The sequence below is a fragment of the Lampetra planeri genome, chromosome 9 (genome assembly GCF_965212315.1).
Source record: "Lampetra planeri chromosome 9, kcLamPlan1.2.h2, whole genome shotgun sequence".
NCBI lineage: Eukaryota > Metazoa > Chordata > Hyperoartia > Petromyzontiformes > Petromyzontidae > Lampetra > Lampetra planeri.
Window position 1 is genome coordinate 15,855,671 of NC_136115.1, and position 25,620 is coordinate 15,881,290.

Below are 25,620 nucleotides of genomic sequence, written 5' to 3' on the forward strand. Positions count from 1 at the left end.
AAACACGCTAGCTCCTTCACAGAGTAAGTTAAATATCCTGTGACATCATACAAAGAGTAGGCCAACTGTGTAACGGAGTCGACGGTTCCAAATGACCGTATTCAGAAATATATTTGCAAACGTCTTAATTGGTAAACAAGGAGTAATCGTCGCCCTGGACTGCAACAAACTTGGCAAGATCCTCCTGAAAGAGTCTTGTGACTTATTGAGGCTTTCTTGAGTAAATAAGCAAAGTAAAAACAAAAAAAGTCTGGTCTGAATGAGGGGTAAGTAAGCAGAATGGGTGGTGTTGGTGGAGAGGCCAGTGTGCAGAAAGGATTATTTGTCCACGGCACACACCCCCAGGGGTAATTAGGCCCAGCAGAGCGTAAAAACGGGCGGGCTGCAGAGAGGTAAACCCACACTACTGATGGTGTTTTCACGAGTACAAAGGGGCGCTGGGAGCCTTTGAAACAGATTAGGCACATATGGAGTTACTAAAATGTGGCCCTCTCTGCCAGAGTGGCTATAAACAAACCTAAACTATGATCAAGTGCTGTTTATTTCATATATTATGGTGTGACCCAAACGAGCCCATAATGAGGAACTATGTTGAACAAAAATAAAGTATTCAAAATAGATACAGAATCAAGATATGTTGCTATTATAAACTCGCCATTTATTTGGAATCGTGAAAATGAGACTTCACCATTTGATGGGCAACAAGCGGTGGTTTTATGGAGAGAAATGTCACCGCCATAGGAATGTGGAATTTCCACCACTGGCTCAGCCTGGAGAGATTAACGTTTCCCAATGCTAATTTTACGCTATGATATTGTATTGTAAACACACTTTTATCCCTGTTTGGGTACACCCTGTTCCTCTAGCCTGTAACTTGAAAATGTGCTCAGTTCTCCCCTTCAAAAGGAGATACTTTGCCTCGATAGGCTTTCACTTGATTATAAAGCAAGGTTAAGGTGATGACACACTTGCTCGGTTCAACAATGTTATCACTGTTGGGGATGTGGAAATACACAGCATCAGTGTCTTGAAAGAACCAATTGTTAATCTATTGCTCCACAACAACTGTCATTTATGACTCTGCGGCCAATATAACAAGAGGCTTGCCGGGGTCGTGACCTCAATATAACGAGCCGGATATACTCAGTGGTGGAGCATGCAGCAAAGAATGTCCATACCTAGGTGAACTTGCAGTTAAGAAAAATTATATATTTCCAAACACAGGACCTTATGATACAATCTAACATTAACAGTAATGCGGTAAGAGGTAAAATAGTTTGTACAGCATCTGGCTAGGTGGCTCAGAGGGAGAGCAAATGGCTCAGTCGGAAGATTGCGAGTTCAAATCCTGGTTGGAGGTTCACTCAGCCCATCATCACTTATGGGTTGATAAAATTACTACCACTTTTTTCAGCAGAGGATCACTACACTCAACATATAAGCATTATCCTAAATGTAATAACATGTGTTTTGTGTCATTCACTTGTATTGCTTAATCATTAAATGTTAAACATGCAGAAGTAGACTTGAAAATAATTTAGACAATGTGTCCACACATTCATGTGGCATAATTTCTGCATTGCGACAATACCAGATCGCGAACATCAGAGGCCATTTCTGTCTCGGTGGACTGTGATGGGCTGCCACATTTGGCAGCCCTCTGAAGGTAGTTCTACATGGGGAACCTTTTAAAAATGCCGCTGCTGTACACGATACTGTTCACAGATAGTTGTGCGATACCGATTATATTTACCATGATAGATTGCTAGCTGTGGCCCAAGCGTTTGTGCAAGTGCATCGAAAAATATATATAGCTACATTATGCCATTCCCATAAATATCTAATATTCTATATATTCTTTCAATAGAAAGTTTGAACAAAAATGGAGCCGTTACTTCTGAGACAGCCCCCTGTCTAGGATAATAAAATGCCTCTTCACTTTGATAAGTTGCTTAAATATTTATATAATCACAGTACCAGTCTCATATCATCACATGACATCAAGTTTCATCAATATGCTGACGATACAAAATTGTACACCGCAATGAAGTCAAAGTTAGATATGAAGAGCCTCGGTCACCTGGAAGATTGCATGTGAGCGGTGCAGGTGTGTTTTGCATGAAACGAGCAGCTACTTAATCCAGGAAAATTCGGAGGTTCTGCTGGCTGGCACTCGGGCTCAGGCGAAAACATTTGTGGGAGGATCAGGTGTGGCAGTCACAGACTCCAGGAATCAGTTTTCTACTCATCTAAAATAGCCTTGCCACCATACTCGACCAGACTATTTCATTTCATCACCACGTGCAAAATATATTCAGGTCCTGCAATTTTCATATCAAGGCGCTAGGACACATTTGAACAATATTAAGTCGTGACATAGCCAACATGGTGGTGTAGTAGCATAGTATCGACAAGGTTCGATTATTGCAGCTCACAACTCGAAGGGACGTCTGGAAAAAACATGACCAAGATGTAGCATGTATAACATTCGTTGGCACGTGTCGTAACGGGTACTGCAAGATCCGATCGTGTCCGTCCAGTGCTCGCCGGGTTGCATTGGCTTCCAGTTGCTGAACAAATATATTAAAAGCCTGCACTCCTTACAAAGTGCTTGCCACAAATGAACCACAATACCTCTCTGATCTCCTCAAGGAGCAGAAACCATCACGCGAACTCTGGTCATCCTCGTAGCGGCTTTTGGCTGGACATCGAACAAAGACGCCCACTGCATCGCGCGTTTGATGCACTTCTGTGGCCGTCTGGAATACTCTGCCTTCTGCTATTAGCATGCCTATGCACTTTTAAATCTAGATTGAAAACAAATTTCTTTAGAACTGCTTTTGTGTTTAGTTTGTTGTCCTACCAGCACAACTTCGATGAGCATGGTTGGCTACATACGGTGCAAAAGAAGTTCAACATCAAGACATACTTTACCATAGAGACTCGAGCATCTCCACCCTCATCGCCTTTGACCAAACCAACCAGAATGTGCCAGATCTCATAAGGTCTCGAATGCGAAGCATGTTTGAGCCTGGTTATTACTTCAAAGGGAGGCTGCCTGGGTACACCAAGATGATATCATTGCACTGTTAGGTACCTATATGGATTTTATTTCCAGGTATTTAGGTTACTTCCGACACATGAAATACTTTGAATGGAATTCATCAAACATACCAGTACAGAAATATTATTTTGAGTTTGGAGACTGTCCTGGATATATGATAAGGTATTTATATCTATTTTTTTATTATATTAGAACTGAAGCGTACATGTACTGTATTTGTAAAGCTGTTCGCTGGCACTTCAAGCCCTACTTGACAGCTCCATCTGATTGATGGTGCAGGTTGCACTGTCAGATTCCTAACTCCAAGTAACCCCTACACCACAGCCGGCACAACCATTCCCAGGCCAACCAAGCAGAGCCTCAGACTGGCGCACACTCAAGTCTGTTACACTGAAAGCGAGGCCACTGTTTAAACTCCAATAACCACACTATCATCCACCTCTGCACAGAGTCCAGACACCGTAATTTGTATGAGCATTTTGTTATTCTTTCTTTACCATAAAGTACCGTTAAGAAGTGATGTACTAAAAAACAGTAATGTTGAGACTCACCATTTAAGAGAAACTGCAGTTGAATGCTCATCTGCTGACCAAGACGTGGAATTGATATTCTTTGGGTCTTTCGGTAAAGTCACGTAGATAGGTTCAAAGAAAATAACGAAAAATAACAATGGAATAATTCTCAAGAGCTCAGCACGCAGGAATCACGAGAGCGGTCCATGCCGCGCACCCATAAGCCACAAAGTGGCCCGCGGCGATTGTTGTGGGGAAACTCGGGAGAGAAACCGTCAAGCACCGGAAGACGACCGCACATCCTGAATGAGGCCCCGGTTTATCGTTTGGAACGCCGGTTCGACTTGTACAACTTCCCCTGCACTCCCCGGCCTCTCTCGATGACTCCCCCCACCCCCATCTCGCCCCCAATGCGCCCTGCTCCCCTCCCTCGGCACGGCGCGGTTTGCAGCCAAGGCGGCCGGGAAGCCTGCCAAGCCGACAGGGAAGCCTGCCAAACCGACAGGGGCACGCCGATGTCTTGTGCGTAAACAGGTGTGGGATTGTTGCAAGGATCCCCACCGGACGGCAAGTCTGGAGTTCGTACCTTCAACCAAAATTTGACACCGTTACCGAGAGCACTGCAACCCATCTAACCACCACTGTAACCCCTGCAGAAAACGAGCAAAACCAATCCCTGTGGTGCTCTCTCACGGCGAGCTGCATGCCAACACTGCAGTTTGACAGCTGTCGCTGGGTTTCCCCGTGTGCAGATGACGAGGATAAAACGATGGGTGCCATGTCAGAGGGATTACCTATAGATGTGCACACATTTCTGCTGTGTATTTAATACCAATGTAACAACGTTATTCTACTCCCTCTCCCACCCAGCTAAGTTCTTTGTTCAAATAATATATTATTACATTTGAGCATCTTCTTTGTATTGTTTCTCCTTTGTTCTGTTTTGCAGTTTTGTTGAAATCATTATCGTCAATTTTACTTCAGCAAACCGTTAAAATGTAATTCATTTTACACAATCATGATTTAATAGATGCATCATGAGCATAAGAATCCGTTTTTCATTGATGAAATAACGTGTAAATTACATGCATAGCATTCGATTAATCTCTTCCGCTGGATTTTAACAGCATACTTTTGTTGGATAGACCTCTATCGGATTTCATTCATGGATAGACATTTTTTGTATCCTCTGGAACTACAAAACAACAAACCATAATATACATGCAGACCCTGACTGCATCACGACCGTACGCTCCAAATTCCACGCATCTCTTTTGGCGTCTTTGCACTCTTCACTATACAGAGAATGTATTTTCGGGGCACAACAACTATGTTTAGACGCTAAAATGGGGCCTTAGGAAGGCCCAGGGGATAAGCTGTTTACAAACTTGATATTTTTCTTTCTCTATCAAATTACCAATAACTGTTTTTTTTTCATATTTTTGGCGATGCTTAGGAAATTCTAACAAGTGCCTAGCAATACTACTTAAGCCAACATTCCATCCCAATTGACCACGTGTTAAACAGTAGGCAACCAAATCCGCAAAACGTAGAGAAATAGGCCCGCAGAGAATGCAAACAGAAGACTCTTCAAACGCCCTCCCCGTACATTCTTAGCCCATCCGCCCAACGCCCCATGCATGGAAAGTTTCAAACAAAACAGCATCATCACCATCGTGAGCCACGGTCGATCTATTGCTGGATGAATGCTTCCCCATGCTGTCACTCTATCCCTCCATAGTACCTGCGGTGCCACAATACATCTCGCTCATGCACATGAACTGATATCTCTGTGGTGGTGGTCATGCTCTCCCTTTGTTTGGGGTGGGAACCATTTGTGTTCCTCCCACATAAATTCGATTAATTGTCGTGATTCAGGGTCATGATTCGATCCAGAAGCAACTTTTTTAACAGTTCTAAGAACGGTAGAAGCTCTGGCGGCTATAGGATTCACATGAACCCAATACGTACAAAATACACGTAAAAAAACCATTGATTTTCATTCAAGTTATTTAATACAAGTATCGCGAGCTTAAGAATCTATATTGACCAATTAATTAATGCATCGTTCTACCCATATCCATTGGCCATCATCCCCTTGTATCAATGTGTCCCTGCCAAAACCCACTTTATATTACCGTGGCCAATTCATGCCTCTTTCCATAAAGGAGGGCATAGCCAACAACGGTTTGTTATCCTCTCTCCCTCATACAGTCTCTCTATATTGTCACGGTAAACAAAACTGGAGCACACACTTGGCTAACGGGAGTTGACTGAGACGGCGTTGTGATTCAAGCACGTTCACCGACATGCAGGCAAACGTGAAGCGCAAACGCTTATTTGCGACTGTCCGGCCTCTAACACTGAAAGCTCACCGAGCCAAAATTCTGGGAGACACAAATGCAGGAATTGGCTACTCAAGGATGGAATGAATATAAACTCTTAAACGGTAAATAAGAAATAATATGTATGTTAAACTTCTTTCGCACCGTACGTAGCCAAACATGTTAATCAGAGGTACAGTGGAAGGACAACAAACTAAACACAAGCAGTTAAAAAAAAGAGTTTTCAATCTAGATTTTAAAGTTCATAGCTCCAGTGGCTTATTCATTCCAGACGGCCACAGAAGCGCATCCGAAAGTGTGTGATGCATTGCAGTGTCATGATTAACACTGGACAGGATGTTCAACTAGTCACCGTATCACGTTCAAAACCCCATAACCCAGCGTGCACACAAGAATAAGATATAGAAACTGTGAACTTGACACCACACAAGCTCCAGAGACACCAAATATGGCCTTATCCACACGTAATTAAACAAAAATATTTGTGAACATTTTTTTCCTAAATATCAGAGCCAAAAAAAGCAAAAGCCAAACATGCTGGCCAAAAATATAAACGTCTCCTGTACCCAACGGTGGAATGTTTTAAAAGCACGGGGTAAAAGGGCTGCGTTATCTGTGCATTAATCATTTTGAAATTTGTGTTGAACGCAAGGATGGCTTTTTCATTGCCACCCCCCACCCACCTCTCAACTCCCAGGCCCATGCAAGGGGGAAAATAAACGTGGTGTTTTGTGAGTGGGGCGGTGAAATTCACCAAAAAGTGCAAACATATGTGTGTGTGTGCACACGCCCAAGCGGTGAGGTCACGATGGCTGGAAGAGTGGGGGGGGAGAGAAACTGCCGGGAAGCAAAGCCGCCATTTCACACACACACATGCCCATGTCGGCAGATGTCCATAATACGTCCTGGTGTCCACAACAAAGAATCAAGAAGGGAAAACTTGACGCAAACACGTATTTAAAATCAAATCACTGCGGTGCTATGGAAAACGGTAACATAACGGCGGTGGCGTGCATAACGCATATTTCGGAGTGTCTGAAAAATGAAGCAGTCCCAACGTCAACGAACGAGCGCCTGGTTATGGAGAGTAAATTTCACGACCTGAGGAGCTGGACAAGGTGGAAAGTGAAGCCTTGGCAGTGTGTTAGCCAGCAACAAAAACAACAGTTACTTCCACAATGGAGGGCACACACACCCCACATACACGCGTAATCATTCTTGAAAAAGTGCCCAAAGCTAGTGGATGACAAATGCATAAAACTGAAACACAACAATAAGAGTCTAAAGAGGTCAATTAAAACCTTCAGCTGAGGGAGAGTAACAAAAACCATGTAGAATAAATAATTGAACAGAACACGTCCATTAATAATTAAACCAACATCCAGCCTTGCTCTGAGGAATAATTAAAGTGCATGGAGTGGTCACATGACGTGGTTTCTGAAGTTTTACAAATGTTGTTTCATAAGAATGATGGCGTGAAGACACATTGTTTACGTACGTAGTACATTATGGGCAATGTAATGTGAAGACAGTATTGAATATAATACACCATCAAAAATAAATATCCAAGGCCTGTGAAATTGTTAACAGATAATCGTAGTAAAAGTTATTCATTAAAACCATAGTACTGTATGAGTAGAGGTTTCATATAGAAGAATAACCACTACAGTTATGAATTAAAAAGTCAACATACGTGTGTTTAATTTTATGAAGGGGAAATGATGTCCGATTCACAAGTCACTCTCCACAAACATTCATGCTCAATGTTCTGTTATTGCGTTTTTTTTATTAATGAGGGTTAACCATATGAATATGTCACCTTGAAATTATTATGTTACATTACTCAGTGATTTACTAAAATGTTTAAACACGACTTTGGTCATTTTGTTCCCAACAAAAGCCTTCAAGCAGATCCACAGCTGCCATTATCGAAGCATTCCATGGATATCGTTTCTTTACAAAGAGCATTTGTCTCCAAAAAATAAAATATTTTCTCTATTACAACAAAAACTGAAACTCCGCTTTCAGGCGGTATATATGTGTTTTGCCATTAATGTGGAAAAAACAATGATGCTGATATTAAACATGTTGGGTGCTGTCTGATTTAGTGTAAGACATGCCAGCCGACACGCATCCTGAACACATCAAGAAAACCCAGCGAAAGCCTCACAACGGCACATACGCAACGCAACGAACCGCTGGCCCATTCTTAGCGCAACCAAGCGATTGTTTTACTTTGCTAACAATTGGTAAACGAATCTAGTTGTAAAAAAAATTACCTACAATTTAAGCAAAACGCATTAAAAGTACGTAGTCTGTCAGAAGGAAATGGGGCTGTATTTTCCCTTTAGAACTGCACACCTTGGTTTCTAACTGCACACATATTCCAGCACAGCTGAGCAAAATGACTTGGGCTTCTTACTAATTACTCACAGATTTAGCAAAGCAGGCGCCAAGACAGAAAACCAGCAAAACGTCTAGGCCATAGAATCTGGCCAGATAAAGTTACAGACACCCCCCCCACTCCCTCATACACACTGGCCCCTCGAAAACATCGAACCCAAACAGAACAGGAAGAAGTCAAAGAAAAAAAACACACCGCTCGTACACTCCGGCACATCTTATTTCAAGTCGCAGATTGAATATATTTTTCACGGCAAAGCCTACGTTTGTTTGCGCACAATTACAAAATTGGCTATGATTATGCAAAGGCCACAGGTAAAGACGAGATCATTATGCTTCCACAAAATCATCTAACCCTCTGAACTACCATTTTTAGGAAGATAGCAACAAGAGGGTTTGGTAAAACATTAAAAGAACGTACAAAGAACATAAGAATATGACGCTGGGTCCACCATCAAAGATGGGGTCCAATTTGTGTTCTTTAAATGCGTAATAATGGTTCCTCTATACCAGGGGTCTGCAACCTTTAAGACATAAAGAGCCACTTGGACCCGTTTCCGAAGGAAAAAATAAACTGGGAGCCGCAAAACCATTGCAACTATTAAAACAAATATAACACTGCATATATTGTTTCTTACCTTATTGCTATATACAGGATCGTGCAGTCAGCTGTCAATCTGAATAAAAAAAGGACTTTTTCACTTAACAATGTAAAATATATTTTTGCAAATTAATAGCTAAATTACCTGGTTAATGGGATTTTTGCTCCTGAACCTCAGTGCACAGTGTCTGCACATCAGGGCTGTAAGACGTCACCTTCATTTTCACACAGGCTTGCAAGCTGTCATCTGTGAGGCGTGATCGATGTTTGTTTTTAATATAGTTCATGTTGGAGAAGACCTGCTCACATACATATGTGGAGCCGAAGATCGACAGGACTCCAAATGCATACTTTTTCATGTTTATATAAGTGTTGGGGATGGCATTCCATGTTTCGAATACAAGTTTGTCCTGTTTGGGAAGGTTTTCAATATCACTCCATTTATGATTCTGAGCCAGAATGGCCTTCTGACGGGCAACATCCTCAAGAGTAGCGGTCAAGCATTTGAACTTGGACACCCATATATCTTTGTCGGCTATATCGGCCAGTTCCATCTCAAGATCAGGTTGACTTACACCTGCAAATGCAGTCATATTCAATAGGGATGGATCGATCGCCAGGGGAGTGACAGGGAAGGATAATGTCGTTTTTTCCTCTGAACTCACAGAATCGTTTCCCAAACGAACTTTGCATTGTGGTGATTGCAGACTTGAAATATTCCAAATTTATCGTATCATGACTTTGTTTGAACTCTCTCAAAGAGGGAAAGTGAGACAGTGTACCTCTCTGTAAATCTTTGACAAACACTGTCAACTTGCGCTCGAATGCCAAAACCTCCAGCATGTGCAGGGCTGTGCCTCCTTTCCCCTGAAGGGTTGTATTTAGCGTGTTTAGATGTGCTGTCATGTCTACCATAAAATGTAATTTTTCCAGCCACTCTGGCTGTTCCAGCTCAGCAAAGGTGAGCTCTTTGCTGCCCAGGAAGGTTTTTACTTCTTCCAAACATGTGACAAAGCAACGGCAACGTTATTGCCTGTCACCGGGCGGGCAGTGTGGAGCTGAGCGGCGACCTGTCAGCAGCGGCAACGCCAGAGCAGGTGTCACAGTGCGCCTCCTCCCCTCGCTAGCATCCGCCCCGGAGCCGCGGTCAAGGTTCAAAAGAGCCGCATGCGGCTCCGGAGCCGCAGGTTGCCGACCCCTGCTCTATACCATGGCAGCAAAAATACTCAATATTTATCGCATTTCTATAGGAACCAAGACTGGATTAATGTGGAATCCATTAGGTGTTTTCTTTTACCGCTGCTGCGAAACCAATGGCTGGTGTGGCATAAGGAACTCAGTAGGACAGGGTGACTGTGACTTGACAGTTATTCTATAATTAGCAGATTAAAAATAATGACTTAAAGCTTTCGTGACTGCAGGAATTCATATTCTTTGGGTCTTTCGGCAGAGTCACGTAGATAGGTTCAAAGAAAAGAACAAAAACTACGACGTTTCGATCACAACACAAGCGATCGTCAACAGGAGGAAAGAGGAGGAAAGCTGTTGAATGCAGACTGTTTTAGGGTGTATAGTCCAAGGGTCATACACGAAGTGGGCAGGGCTAGTGATGTTAATGTGAAAAATTAGCATGTTAATGGCAGTTCGCAGAGCAGCAACGTCGAGCTCGGCGAGCTCGGTGGCTGTGTTAGTGTGGAAATTTTAACCTGTTAATGTAAAATCAAAGAGCCGAAAATAACAACTAACATCGGAAGGTGGTAGGATGTGAACATCACAGCCAGTTATGACTTAAACTGGTTGATAACGTCCTTCCAATGATTGCTCAGTTTATACCCATCTTCTCGATTGAAGTTGTGTCTGTCTGTATATGTGGATGGCTTCATGAACAAATCTTTGTTGATAGCCAGTGGGGTTGCAACGTACCTTCGTCTTAGAGAAATCAATTTCGTGTGAGCCAGCCGCACTAAAACAATTATCAGCCACGGCCGAGGTGTTGGTCCTACCGTGTTTCAGATCTGCCTTATGTTCACGAACACGGTCCGAGACATGTCGCTTAGTTTCCCCAATGTAACTACTGCCACAGACACAGCTTAGTTTGTAGACGCCGGGTTATTGCATGTCAGGGATCACATCCTTCACAAATGGGATCAGATCACAAATTTTATGGACTGTGTTAACTCGAACCTGGATCTTGTGTTTGCTCATGATTTTGGAGATATTTTTGGTGACCCCTGCTATGTATGGCAAGGTGATGGTTTTGATTGGGTCCTCAGATGGCTTTTTCCCAAAGGTTGGGGTGTTATTTTCGGCTCTTTGATTTTACATTAACAGGTTAAATTACCCACACTAACACAGCCACCTCGCTCGCCGTTGCTGCTCAGCGATCTGCCATTAACATGCCAACCTCTCACATTAACGTCACTAGCCCGGCCCACGTCGTTTATGACCCTAGGACTACACCCGATAAAACAGTCTGCATTTAGCAGCTTTCCTCTTTCCTCCTGATGACGATCGCTTGTGTTGTGATCAAAACGTCGTAGTTTGTTATTTTTTTGTTCTTTTCTTTGAACCTATCTATGTGACTTTACCGAAAGACCCAAAGAATATACATTAAAAATACTGTACTATATTCTGCAACTAAATATGCAAATATTAGGAAAAAATTTTCTTCATTTGCTTTTGTGGTTTAATAACATTTCTGAAGGTGTGCGCCTAAGTTCTGCTTTCCTCCACCAAGAATGCAACCCCTGGTGCCTAAGTGATGCATTAATTGCACGTTGGAGACTCATCGCTGAGAGAAGCCAATTATTACTACTGGTAATGGGCAAGCACAAGAGAATTACCGCGTAAAGAGCAATGTGCTGCTGTTATCGCCGTGCCACTACTCCACAGCCCCCTCTCCCCACTACCCCCCTTACCCTCATGGAGGGCCTTAACTGCTTAGGACAGTCAATGGGAAAGGACCCCAATCTTATCACAACGCTAGCACCCCATTCCACATGAATGTGAAGTGGCTTTCCTTACAGGTGAAAATTCAGAGGCGATTGTTAATCCACTCACTTTTGTTGCAATATTATAATAAATATATCTTAACTGGTGAAGCTTTCTAAATTTGACATAGTTGTACCATAAAATGTAAAATATTGAATCAGTGTCAGTACGTGTTTGCTATGTATTTGGCAACTGACACCCTTGTGAACGAAATGTTATATATCAAGGGATATTCCAGATGAAGTATTTTAATTACATAAACATAAAATATCTTGCAAAAAAATTATGATTTGCAATTCTTTGTGCAACGTTAACCTGTAGTAAAGACAACACGGGTTATTAATGGTACTTAAGACCTCACACTGTCATTGAGTTTCAAATTACCCGAAGACTGCACACTACAGAAGCGAAACTGACATTTTCACCAAAAGAGCAGACCATCAAAAGCACTCTTTTACGAGGCATACATTAACGGTGTGAATACATCCCGCAATGTTAGTCATGATTGGTGACGGACACCACCATGCTTAATGTAAACTTGGGTTTCAAGGCAGAGTGCTAAGGACTGCACAATGTTCACCATTTACACAACACAAACCAGTGCAGAACTTTGCATCTGTTTCCACCAAATTAGTGTAAAAAACATACTTAAAGTCAAACAACAGCTCGAAACTACCGCATAAGCACTTAAAAGGTCTGATGAATGTCTAGGTACCACATCATAAAGTGGCCATCACTGAAAAAAAAAGCGGCAAAGCACACTGCCACCTCTTCCGTGTGGTATCGCTTGAACACAAAACATAGCGGGGGGGGCCTGGGTGTTTACATGCAGAGTTTATCACACGTCACGCTCAGGTCTTAACCAGGCCTCCAGTGTGTAACTGCGTGGCACCAGCCAAACACAGAGGATCAAATATGGTACTGTTTACACATAAGGACCTCTGCACTGTGCTCTTATCAAATAAAAAAACAAGGATTCAATTCAATTCAACGCAGCCCAGATGGGGCCTTCTCAAAGGCTATAAACCGGTGCAGTTATCATTTAAAAATGATAAGGAAGACCACTGAATGTACGACTTCAGGGTTTGAATATCCAAAGATGTTTGATGTAACTATGCAGATTGTGTTAAACTTAAGCACAACAACGCGTTTCGATGACAAAAGCACTACTATCGTGCGGTAACCACCTCTCCATTTACCCATTTCGGCTATTGTTTTGAACGGGGAAAACAGTTGCCACGTTTGTCCCAGCAAATTATTCCCACACAGCAAAGTGGGTGAGGCATTTTCTGGGCCCCAGCAAGCCGCCGGCTGGCGGGTTGCGGCAAATGCCGAAATGCCAGGGGTACAGTGGTGCAATGCGGCCGTGTGGGGGGGGGGTCTTGCTGTAACACGAGACACGAAGCCCATTACTGCAGGGCACAGACGCCACAATCAATCGTTCACTGAGGCTTCTTGGGGTTCAGTGGAAATTCCTTAAGGCTCCCCTGCAAAACCAGAGCATCAAAAACAAATCACAAGCGATACAGCCGACGACGTACTCAACAATGACGAGCCTCGATGAGGTAAACCACAGAAAACTGAACAAAAATACGCCGGCGTGCCCTTCAGTGACCACGCCAGCATCAACAGTAGCCATGCGTCGATTCAGCACCACCAACTCAATGAATTGTCACAAACCGATGCCGAGATTCCATGTAAAAAATCTATCATTTTTGTCATGCTTTATCTACGCGTTTGTACTATTCCTTCTTTTATAACCTCACTTGTACATTAGTATTTGCTCCAAAAGCCTAAACGTGACATTAAAATATATTAACGTCAAAAGTTATAACCTATTCTACACACAGTATGATGTATCACGAACATTTGAATCCGTTTCAATAAAGGAATTGATGTAATGTTACATTGCTCTTAAAGAGCCAACGTTAGTAACGTGACCATGCCTGCCTTCTGTTAAGGGGGATATACGGGCGATGCGGGAGGCAGTGGTCCAGTGGTTACTGCACTGCACAACGGATCCAGCAACCCGATGTTTGATTCCCATCCATGGCAGCCAGCCAAGGCAAGTGCCATCAGAACTCGTCTTGGGATTCCCTGAGGACCACTCAGCCCAAAAAAAGTACCTAGTTAAAAGTGTAAACATCAGCTCTGGTGAAACTAAGCCAGCTAGGAGTGGTGATGGCCACAGCACTCCCTCGTGTGTAGTACTGGCGTTAATAGGCAATTTCCAACAGCCCTTGTCCCAAAAGTCCAAACGTTGAAACGGGGGATCTTTACCACAAACATGGGCCAGGGACAGTACTTTCCTTGGACGATATAAACAGAAGTGACAATGCAATGCCGGCAAGATCAAACACGGAGGCCCCAACCGCTTTGTTAATGGGTGCTCTTGAAGAGCAGATTCTCAAGATAGTCCATACCATGGAGCACTCAAAATGGTTTCTCAAACACTGCACGGTATATGTTTTCTAGCCAACCACAGCTCACGAGATGTCTCACATGGCCTGTGTGTCCACCGTTTATGGCACAGCACAATCGTATTCTCCTGTCTCTGATGGATATTTAACACCCACACATATTCAAATGTTAAGATCATTCTGCACAAAATGAGCAGCACAAGGTACATGATTAAGTGGCCGGGGCAAAAAGTGAGTTTCATTAACATAGACAACTATACTTTTATATTCTTGGTTCTTTCGGTAAAGTCACGTAGAAGGGAAATAATAAAACCGAAAGAACCAAGAATATGAATCCCTGCAGTCACGAAAGCTTTAAATCAAAATGTATACTTTTATACTTTATTTTTCGTGATTCGCATACCTTTCCTTGATTTTGCACTCCTATTGTTTGTTGTGCTAACTTGCTGATCCACCCCTATTGGACATTTGTGAAACGGAGCTTCATAGTTCATCAGATTCTTCCAGTCTAAATAAAAAATATGATTCTGAGTTTAAATGGCTGCAGAGAAAAAGTATATAACGTGTTTGTCTTGTGCAGTTTTGCTCATTAAAAAACCTGGACAATTCTACCTTCATAGCGCCGCTCTGCACATTGAACAGAAAACGAAAAGGGATGGTCTGTCTTATACTGTATACCATTCACAATCCATGTCATAACAATATATTATCAAACACGGCCCAAATTAGACTCAACACTTTCATTGGTATGCTTGGCCAGTTCCTTTGAATGAATCTTTATGATGATAGTAAAGGCAGTGCGTTACGTAAAATAAAACGTAAACATTGGAATTTCATACATCATACACACCAGGCAAAAACATGATAATACAGCAGCAGAAATATTTGCAAAGCACTCAGAATAATGCGCAAATGCACAATTAATGACCAAGTTAAAGATTACATCCAGACCAACAATTTTCCAGGGTAGGGTAAGTAGGCAGACATTGTCTAGTTTACCCGACTTGCACAGAACTCGTCAATCTAACCACCCGTTCTGCAAAGCACCACAACGATCCGATCATCTTGCCACAATGTACTGTGACTGGCTGGTTGAAAACAATCATTACTGCAATAGAAAGCAAAAATTCGGCTGAATACTGTTTTCATATCTGGTGCGGAGCACTGAGTTCCCGTCTCACTCACTGTAATGATACACTTCATTGATTCCCTAAAGCAGTCAGATTTATCGATGATCCAGCACTAATTAATTCACTCGCTCACTCGTGGTTAGCTACCTACTTATCACTTTTATATCGCTACTACCATGGATAGATACCGCCACATTAACTTCACCGATGTAATATTCCTCCACCCATGTTGAGGACTCGGATCTACCAGGCACCGTTTCGTCTCAAACACAGATCAACACCGTACACAGAGGCCATCGAACAAGCACTTTATAAAGTACTGGATTAAATGTGTTCATGAGTATTTAGGTAGTATATCCCGTGTGTTACAGTAGCAGTACATATGCATTTTGAGTATTAGTACGGTTGGATACGCACGGTGCGAAATAAGTTCTACATACAATGCTGTATACATTTCGATTTAAAGCTTTCGTGACTGCAGGGATTCATATTCTTGGTTCTTTCGGTAATGTTTTTAGAATTCAGTAAAAATAAAAAAAAATCTACATTTTAAGAGCCGCAATGCCGGTTCAACCACTCCACCTGAAGTCACAACAGCACTTCTCTCTTCGCTTCTTCTCTCGCGCCGTTTCATTTTCGAATTCCCTCCTCCCCATCGTCTCTTTTCTCAAGTTCGGAATAACCCTGCTCAACCCAAGCGTTGACTCTTTATCCAGGACAACTTTCGGCAGGCGCTGTCTGTGTTTTTGTGGTGACCGCTTGGCGTTTTGAGCCTGTGCTCGGCAACTTTGTAAAATAAATAGGAGACTGGGTAGTCGATTTGAGCAGCAGATATTTGTTGTTTGACCACGGCCCCAGCACGATGTTTCTGCAAGGTGAGCCAGACACGTGGCTACCAACTCAGCTGTCGCTCCATGTGACCCACACAGACTGCATTGATATGAAAACGACTGCACATCTAACACATTGCACAGGTATTCTTACATGCGCTATTGTACGTGCAGATAAACACGTACCAACACGTGTACAACGATCATTAAACAATGCCCTTTAGAAACTACTGCATACAAGCTTTCGTGACTGCAGGAATCCATACTCTTTGGTTCTTTCGGTAGGTATAAAATAAAATAAATCACGACGTTTCGGGCGCAACACAAGCATCCATAATCAGGTGGGAAAGCGTGGCCTGCTGCTGAGGCAGACTGTTTTAAAAAGGTGTGAAATGGGTGTCGCTCAAGGGTTATCAAGAAGTGGCCGGGCTAGTGATGTTAACGTGAGAAATTAGCATGTTAATGTGAGAATTACTGCATACATTTGTGCATGAGTGGTTTGGTAGCAGTGTATATGTCCTGTATTCTGAATATATATTGCTGTACAGTATAAGCCGTGCCTGTTCTTGAATGATGCGGTGTATACAATCCCACGTACCGGTATAAGCGTGCGTATGTGACCCACGTGGATACACACGAATATTGGGTTTACATACGAGCATAAAACGACACACAGCTCTAACATCACGGCTGTATTACAGACGCACCACCAACCCTAAGCCTCAGTCGAACCATTACCTGGCATTAACCAAACACTAACAGCAGCAGACCTACTGGTTTTAGTAACCACAAACATTACCACTGTCTCTAGCTCTAAATATGTACTAATAACCCTAACTATAACTTGAATCTTATACAATACTTAGCCCTGATTCTATCCCTGAACAAGACGCGAACGTAACCTGGCTTTGAGTATAAAACTTACCTTTACCCACAGCACTAACCTTAACTGCATCTCTAGTATCAAAGGCTTGACCATACCAATAACTTAACCGTAATCCGAACATCATTTGGCTTTAATCGTAACGAATCCAATCACTGGAATTCGTGGATTTCGCCACAACACGAACCCCAGCCATAACCCTGACACAAACAGCAACACCCAAACCCTCTCACCATTACCTCCACTCCTAGGCCAACATTGTTAATGTTATTTAAGGGTAATCACGCCACGGACCCCCCGTCCCCACGTCCAACACCCCCGAGGGGCAATGAACCGCCAGTACTGTGGTTGACTCTCATCTCCGTCCACCACCGTCGTGCGTGCAGCGCACATCAACTACACAGAGCGAGAGAAACACGACAGCCAAGGAGAGAGATGAGGCGTCTGAGGCTCGCACAGGGGACAATCTCGACCTGACCACCGCCAGGACTTACCTACGACGGCGCGGACACGAACATCGAGGGGACGGGGATTTTGAGGAACCTCCACAGAAGGACAGGGCCCGAGACTCACGTCGAACGCTACCTCCCCCCCTCTCTTCTCTCTCTCTCCTGCCACATGGGCCTCTGCGATCACCCACTCACCACACTGCGCCCTCCGTATGCAAATCAGCCGTTTCGACGCATCACGTTCTCGTTTGTGTCGCCGCCAGGATGAAGCGCCGAAAGTTACTGGAATGCATCGAGTTGTCGAAGTGAGAGCCGAGAACACACGAGGTGCCGTGTTTATGGACGTTAAAGGATAATTGGGCGACGTGGCAAATGTAAATCCGCGTCCCTTCAATTTGCTCGTTTCGATCGAGTCTGCGGCTCTGCGCCGCGATGACGTCGCTACGCTTGTGCGTGACGCTCTAAGAACCCGGTGACGTCATGTCACCAGTCGCGAGGCTGCACCGAGGTACATGGCGCGACATGACGTCATTCGTTAGTCGTAAAGGGGTCACCGAGTCGGGAGCATCACAAAAGTCGTGCGCCTAATCGATTATTTACGAAAATTATCATGAATCATATGAATAGTGCAGATTAGGACCGCCTGTATTGCCGTAAAACCCTTGAATCGTTCTCCGCATCATTGATATTTCCGTCGTGATTGCTATCTGCGTGACGGGCATTTGTGATGCGCCCGAAACGTCGTGATTTAATTTATTTCATTTTACCTACGTGACTTTTTTTGAAAGAACCAAATCAAAATATATTCAGCGAAGCTACGAATGGACCAGCCTGTGACTAAACCAACCCCGCACCTCCCGATTAGCACGGTCGGTGGTTACGTACGGTGCGAAAGAAGTCCACGTCTCGGACGCTGAACAGGGCTGATCCTGGATAGCGCTTGGGCGTGCGGACACAGCGCGTCCCGGGTTGTCATAGGCGGCTGTGGAGTTGTGCTACGTTATGTGCAGTGCAGAAGAAAAACAACAACAACAACGTTGTACTGTACTCCTTTGCCCCCACGTCTATGTCTCCCCTGGCTTCAACGCGCACTGAGCGGCGTGGTGAAGAACGTTCAAATGAACCTCGTGGCGGGAACCCGAGGTCACATAAGCCCCCGGTTCTCTCGCATAAACCACGTTGCGACGTCATTTTACGTCTGTCGAAGGCAAATGATAACGACGATCTATTCCTCTCGACGAACTCGACACGATACGCTAATCAAAGTTGTGTTTCGTCTGCGCATTCGTCCTTGGACATGACGTGACAACAGAACGATCTGCGCCAGGTGGGTCGTGGCGTTTGTGTGCGCGGTGGGACGGAGTCGCCAAAAAAAAAATTTTTGACTTCAGTTTATTCGGGACCCCAGGGTCCCGCCATGAGGTTCAAATAACCCCCGAGAGCCCCACAGCCTGCACGGTGTGGCAAGCCCCTTATCCAGCAGTGGATTCGTTTTAATGCACATATTACGTGGTGTGCCAGCTGGCCAGGGCTTAGGCAAAGACGTTACCCACTTCAACAGAGTATATCCACAATGGAGCTACTGAGGCAAGAGCGAGAATCTGTAATGCCCGATAAACCATTCTTGCATCGCACTGGAACCAGGTCATTAGAGTTCAATGTGTAATAAACGACTTGGTCAGGCTTTCTTGGTCTCCGTTGTGTCGTTTATTAGGTTCTTCGTACCGCACCCCTCCGCACACGCTCCGTGTGGGCCGCACTCGCTGATGGCCGCTCCGCTCTCTCTCTCCGTGTGCCCCGCACACGCGCCAGCCACACCGCTCGCTCCGTGTGCCCCGCACACTCCGCTAGTCACTTCCTAGCTACGTGTGCCCCGCACACTCGGCTAGTCCTCACACCCCTCTAGCCCCGTCGCCGCACACCACGTGGCAGATGGCGCCGCTGCTCCCGCTCTGCCTAGCGTGGCTTCCCCCTCTTCTCGCTCCGTTCCAACTCCCGATCTCTCCTGGCTCTCTCCCTCTATCCTTCCCATCACGTGACCCTGACTCCTCCTTCCCGTACTGCCCCCGTCTCCCATTGGAGCCGAGATGAGCAGTGGCTCCTCCCACACGCTCCGTCGACCCGGCTCCGCCCCCCAATGCTCCGGCCCGCGTGATTGGCGCGGAGGCCAACAACCACCCCGTTTATGCTCGCATTACATGACCCCCCCCCCCCTGATGAAAAAGCCAGCCGTCCCCGGCTGCAACAAACCAATAATAATGCGAGCAAAACATAACAATCAGGACTCACAAGACACAACGGAGATTAGAACAACAACAATTAACGAAAGGGAAGGGGCTTAGAACGAGTGCGGGTCGCCGGCCCGTCCTGCACGGGGTCCGGTCCCCGCACCGACCGTGATCTGGACAGGGTTTTAGGAGCGGCGGAACCGGAACCGTCCGCCGCTGGTGGAGGCTTGTCAATCGCAGCGTCTCGTTCCCCAGAGAGGCCCGTCATCGGGGCCTCCTGCAACTGCACCCGTGGCGGGGTTGGAAGGGCAGCGGGGTCAAGTGTCCCCGTCGCCGTGGTAGGCCCACCCGGTGCAGGAATCCCTGTGTCCGGCAGGATCACAGCCGGTCCGTCTACAGGAGGCACGACAGGCGCGCTTGCAGGTTGAACAGGCAAGGTCAGTGGCGCGTCGGCCGCGACAGACACCGGCAAGGCAACATTAGGAGATGACGCTTCCACCCGCGGGGCCACGTAGGGTTTCAATCGAGACGTATGAACGTACCAGCGCCGCGATCCGAACCGAACACGTGCTGACTGCGGACTAGGAACCTCAATAAGCACAACCGGCCCCTGCCAGGGTTTGTGCAACTTAGGGGAGGTCCCCACCGGTACCTGTGGGCAGTGCAACCAGGCCATGTCCCCCACCCGCCAGGGGGACTCACTATGCGAGCGCCGTGCACAACGTTCGTTCCGGGCCTGGGTCTTGGCCGTAGCCAATCGGGCCGCCTCCCGCGCCTCTGCCACGCGAGGAACGGTGTCCCGAATATACTCAGGGAGAGGCTTGACAGGACCCTTCGCCCGTTTGCCCAGTTGCACTTCCACCGGCGGCACGTTCTCGCGGCCGTACATCAAAAAGAACGGTGAGTACCCCGTCGACGCATGTGGCGTCATCCGGTATGCGGAGAGCACCCCAGGGATATGCAAATCCCAATCAGCCTGTTTTGCGCTAACCGTTTGACAGAGCATGGTCGACAGGGTCCGATTCAGCCGTTCAACCATCCCATTCGTTTGCGGATGGTAGGGAGACGTCCGAACCTTCTTGGTCCCCAGTGCAGCGCACACGTCGCTCAACAATTTGGAAGAAAAATTTCGCCCTTGGTCCATGAGCAACCTCTCCGGTGCCCCTTTGTCCATTACGTATCCGAACAGGAAGGCCTCCGTGATAGACGCCGCTGACTGGTCGGCCAAGGGCCAGGCCATCGGCCAGCGGGAAAGATATTCCACCCCGACCAATAAAAATGTATTCCCCCGAGCGGACGGCGGAAAGGGCCCCAAAATATCCAACACCACCAACTCGTTAATCCGCGACACCTGTATGGACTGCACTGGTGGGACGACATCAGTCGTCATGCCGTGCCAAAAACAATCCCGCTGTAACGTCAACAAGGTTTTCTGCACCCCGAGATGTAACAACTTCTCAGAGTGCAGAGTCCGAATCAACTCATATCGCAACGACGACGGCACAACAAGACGCCAGCGATCGTGCAAGCCTTCCCTCCACAACAACAAGCCATCACGGAGAGCAGCTCCCGGCGTCCCATCGGACAGTGGCCCACCCCTCTCCTTCGCGGCCCGACCCCGCAAGGCCCCCAGTGACTCATCGAGCAATTGCTCGCGAACTCATACAGAACGCGGCAAATTCAAAACCCCATCAGCCGGTTCCGGACACGCGGGAGCCTCAGGCACCTCCATTGCGGACATAACAGGCCGCGGGGGCTGCGCACCCGTGTGCACCTGAAGTATAGTAAACTACGGCGGGAAACCACTTGACGGGTAGCACACTTTATTCACACTTGGGTTGTCACAATAGCACGTGTTGTCACTACAGCTCACGCTACACGTTCCACCTGACACGGGTGGTAACTACAGCTCACGCTACACGTTCCACCTGACACGGTTGGTAACTACAGCTCACGCTACACTTTCCACCCGACACGGGTGGTAACTACAGCTCACGCTACCCATTCCACCCGGCTACACACACACGGGCATTCCAGCCCCGTAGCATCCAGGGAACCTCTAGACCCACCCCAGCTTGGGTACGGATCACGACCACTGGGTCCCGCGACCCGGTCCTCACACGGACGTCCGGCCCCCGGGTCCCAAGGTCCCGCCTCTGAGCCACACAGGGCCCCGGTCCTTACAAGGACAGTGGGACTAGGTGTCTCAGGGCCCTATCTCTTCCTCCTCCGTCTTCCGTCTTCACTGGTCACCAACTTCTCTCGAGCGCCCGCGCGCACCGCCTTATATAGCCCTCCGCTCCAAGGAGACGGAGCCTATGCGGACCGCGATGTGAGCACCCACCCTAGCCGACCAATCATCACACGCTGCCCCACGATCCCTTCTCGTGTCAGCGCACATAATCAATCACCACGCGCTGCCACACGATCCATCACTGTCAGTGCGCGTCACCAACACACAGCCAATCACCATTACATAACCCATGACCCCGCGCTGACCTACGATCCCTCACCGTCAGCGCGCGTCACCAACACACAGCCAATCACCACGCGCTACCCCACGATCCGTACTACCACCGCGTATCACCACTACATCACCCCCCCCCCACATAACTCGCAGCCGGCCCGGCTGCCAAACAACAACAAACCAACAACAAACAAAAAAAACCCCACTCCCGAAGTGTGCCCGTAACACAACAACACAACAACACAACAACACAACACAACAAGAACCTATGTACAAACCGACGAGCAACACAATAAAGTTATTCCGAAAAAAACGTGTCCAGTGTCTCCTTGACTACCGATCCCCCTTCCGCACGCTCCTTGAACGGGTGATAAAGCGGTCGAGCGGATGGGGAACGGAGGGACGAGACGCTCCGGCCGCGTCGGCCTGCATCCCCACCCCATTTATTCGGTCAGGAAAAGTTGCGCGACCTAGCGCGAGTCCGCCTGGCCGGTCCGTCGTACGGGACAAGACGCTGTCGACCGTCCGGTGGCACCGGCAGCCCAGGAAGGCACGGTTCGGGCCTGGAAGAACCGGCCGTGCCCCGGGGATCCGGTCGCCGGTGGTCGGCAGCCGTCAGTTCCCGGACACCTGGGAGCGGATCAGGCGAAAACATGTGAGGATCAGGCGAAGGAATCTCCCTCCCCGGGTCGTTGGTCACATCACCTGCTCGGTCATCACGACACAAAGGAAGGCCATATGGTGGCGAGAACGGTTTTAGCCGGGAGGGGTGAACGTACCACCGGCGCTTTCCCCATTTTATCTGAACACACTGGGGGCGTGCAACCCGCACGACCTCCATAGGTCCCCGCCATGGCCTCAACAATTTAGGTGACGTAGCCAAAGGTGCATGAGGGCAGTGCAGCCAGGCCCTATCGCCCGGTTTCCAATCGTGCACGGACACCTTCCGTGCACGCAAGCGCTCGTTGGCGACTTGCCGAGATCTCGAATTAAGCCGTGCGGCCTCCAGTGCCTCGGCGAGTTTAACAATGTTAAATTTAATATGGCCGGCCAATTTGGAATTAGGCCGCGGCACGGAAAGTCCCAGCTGAGTCTCCATGGGCGGATCGGCCTCCCGACCATACATCAGTAAAAATGGGGAAAACCCCGTAGCCGCGTGGGTGGCCATTCTATACGTGGCGAGGACCCCCGGGACCTGCAAGTCCCAGTCAACCTGTGCCTTGCACACCTGCTGGCACAACATGGAGGTTAAAGTCCTGTGGAGTCGCTCCACCATCCCGTCAGTCTGTGGGTGGTACGGGGAGGTACGCACCTTTTTAGTACCCAAAAGGTCACACACCTCCTGCAGCAATTTACTCGAAAAATTCTTTCCCTGGTCGGTCAGCAAGCGTTCGGGAGCCCCCTTGTCCAAGACGTAGCCTTGGACAAAAGGGTCCGCCACGGCCACCGCTGACTGGTTGGCGAGTGGCCACGCCATAGGCCATCGGGTAAAGTATTCCACACCAACCAACAGGTACTTGTTACCCCTAGGCGTGACAGGAAAAGGCCCCAAAATATCCAGCGCAACGAGCTCGTTGGTGCGCGAGACCTGACTAGACTGCAGCGGTGGATTTGGCGCAACGGGCGGTGGTTTCTGTTTGGCGCAATCCACACACCCCTTCAGTATATTGACCACATCGCTCCCCATCCCCGGCCAATAATAGTCACGCTGGAGCAGAGCAAGCGTTTTGTTTACCCCCAGATGTAAGAGGCGTTCGTGTGCAGCCAAAACAACTTTTCCCCGCATAGCGGAAGGCACAACGAGTGCGTGCCGCCGGGACATATTGTCCCACCTCATTAGCAGGCCCTGCTTCAGCAGCCAGGAGCCAGCCCGTGTTCGACCCTCCTCGGGACCCCCCGCCCTACAACGCAACGCGAGCAGGGAGCTGTCAGCTATCTGGAGTCGGCCCCACTCAACGAGAGACAGTGAGAGTAGCGAGTCCCCGCCCGCGGGGGTAGCGGGAACGTCAACCATCGGCGCATTCGTGGCCGCGACCAACTCACTCTCGGGCACAGCACCTGGTGGTTTACAGCGCGCCGACCCCATCAAGCACGCACATTCAGGACTAGGCGACAACCGCGACAGGGCATCCGCGTTGGTGTGGCGCAACCCCTTACGGTAAGTGGTCGTAAATTGATAGTCCTGGAGGACTTCCAACCACCGTGACAACTGGCCAGAGGGCTGGGCGACCCTCAATGAATACTGAAGCGCCGCGTGGTCCGTCCGGACCGTAAAATGACGGCCATAGAGATAAGGTCGAAATTACTGCACAAAAAAAAACAATAGCCAGCAACTCGCGACGGGTGACGCAGTAGCGCTGTTCCGCAGGCGACAAAACCCTGCTACCATAGGCGACCACCCGTTCAACTCCCCCAACGACCTGTGAGAGCACCCCCCCAATGCCCGTGTTACTAGCATCAGTATCCAGCAAGAAGGGACTCGTAAAGTCAGGGTAACGTAAGGGCGGGGCACCCACCAAGGCGTCCCGAAGGGAGCAGAACGCGGCCTCCTCCTCTGGCCCCCATCGAAACCTGACTCCTTTGGCTGTTAGAGCGTGCAAGGGTTTGGCAATGGTGGCGAAATGCTCCACGAATCGGCGGTAGTATGACGCAAAAACCAATGAAGCTGCGGACCTCAGAAACCGACGTGGGCGTTGGCCATGAACTGACACAGTTTGTCTTCGCGGGATCGGTGGAGATCCCCGAAGAATCGACAATGTGGCCCAAGTACCTTACGGATTTCCGCAGAAGGTGGCATTTCGCCGGTTTAAACTTTAACTTAGCCGAACGCATCCGCAAGAACACCCCTCTTAATCGCTGGAGGTGTTCCTCAAAGGTTTTACTGAAAACAATGACATCGTCAAGATAAATTAAGCAAGTATCCCATTGTAAACCCGACAAAACCAATTCCATAAGGCGCTGAAACGTCGCGGGAGCAGAGTGGAGTCCCATGGGCAACCGATTAAACTAGAACAGGCCCCCTGGGGTCCGGAATGCTGTCTTAGGTTTAGACTCCTCGTCGAGTGGAAGCTGCCAGAATCCCGACAGTAAGTCAAGTGTAGAAAAATACCGCGCCCCGGACAATGCGTCCAGGGACTCGTCCATCCTGGGGAGCGGATACGCGTCGGCCACGGAGATTTTATTCAGGCAACGGAAATCCACACAAAATCGCAAGGAGCCGTCTTGCTTTTTAACCAGAACGATAGGTGCTCCCCACGGACTAGATGAGGGCGAAATGATGTCGGCCGTCAGCATGTC

General features: G+C 47.4%; 1 protein-coding gene across 3 annotated transcripts in view; it reads right to left on the reverse strand.

The window, feature by feature from the left end:
* Nucleotides 1–18,442, reverse strand: part of LOC144720738 (bone morphogenetic protein receptor type-1B-like) — a 49,228-nt gene extending 30,786 nt beyond the window's left edge. Inside the window, exon 1 of one of the 3 annotated variants that reach the window (XM_078597760.1) lies at nucleotides 17,824–18,442. The gene's annotated coding sequence lies outside the window, so the exon portion shown is untranslated. The other 2 variants (XM_078597761.1, XM_078597762.1) reach the window with 2 other exon arrangements.
* Nucleotides 18,443–25,620: the final 7,178 nt, after the last annotated feature.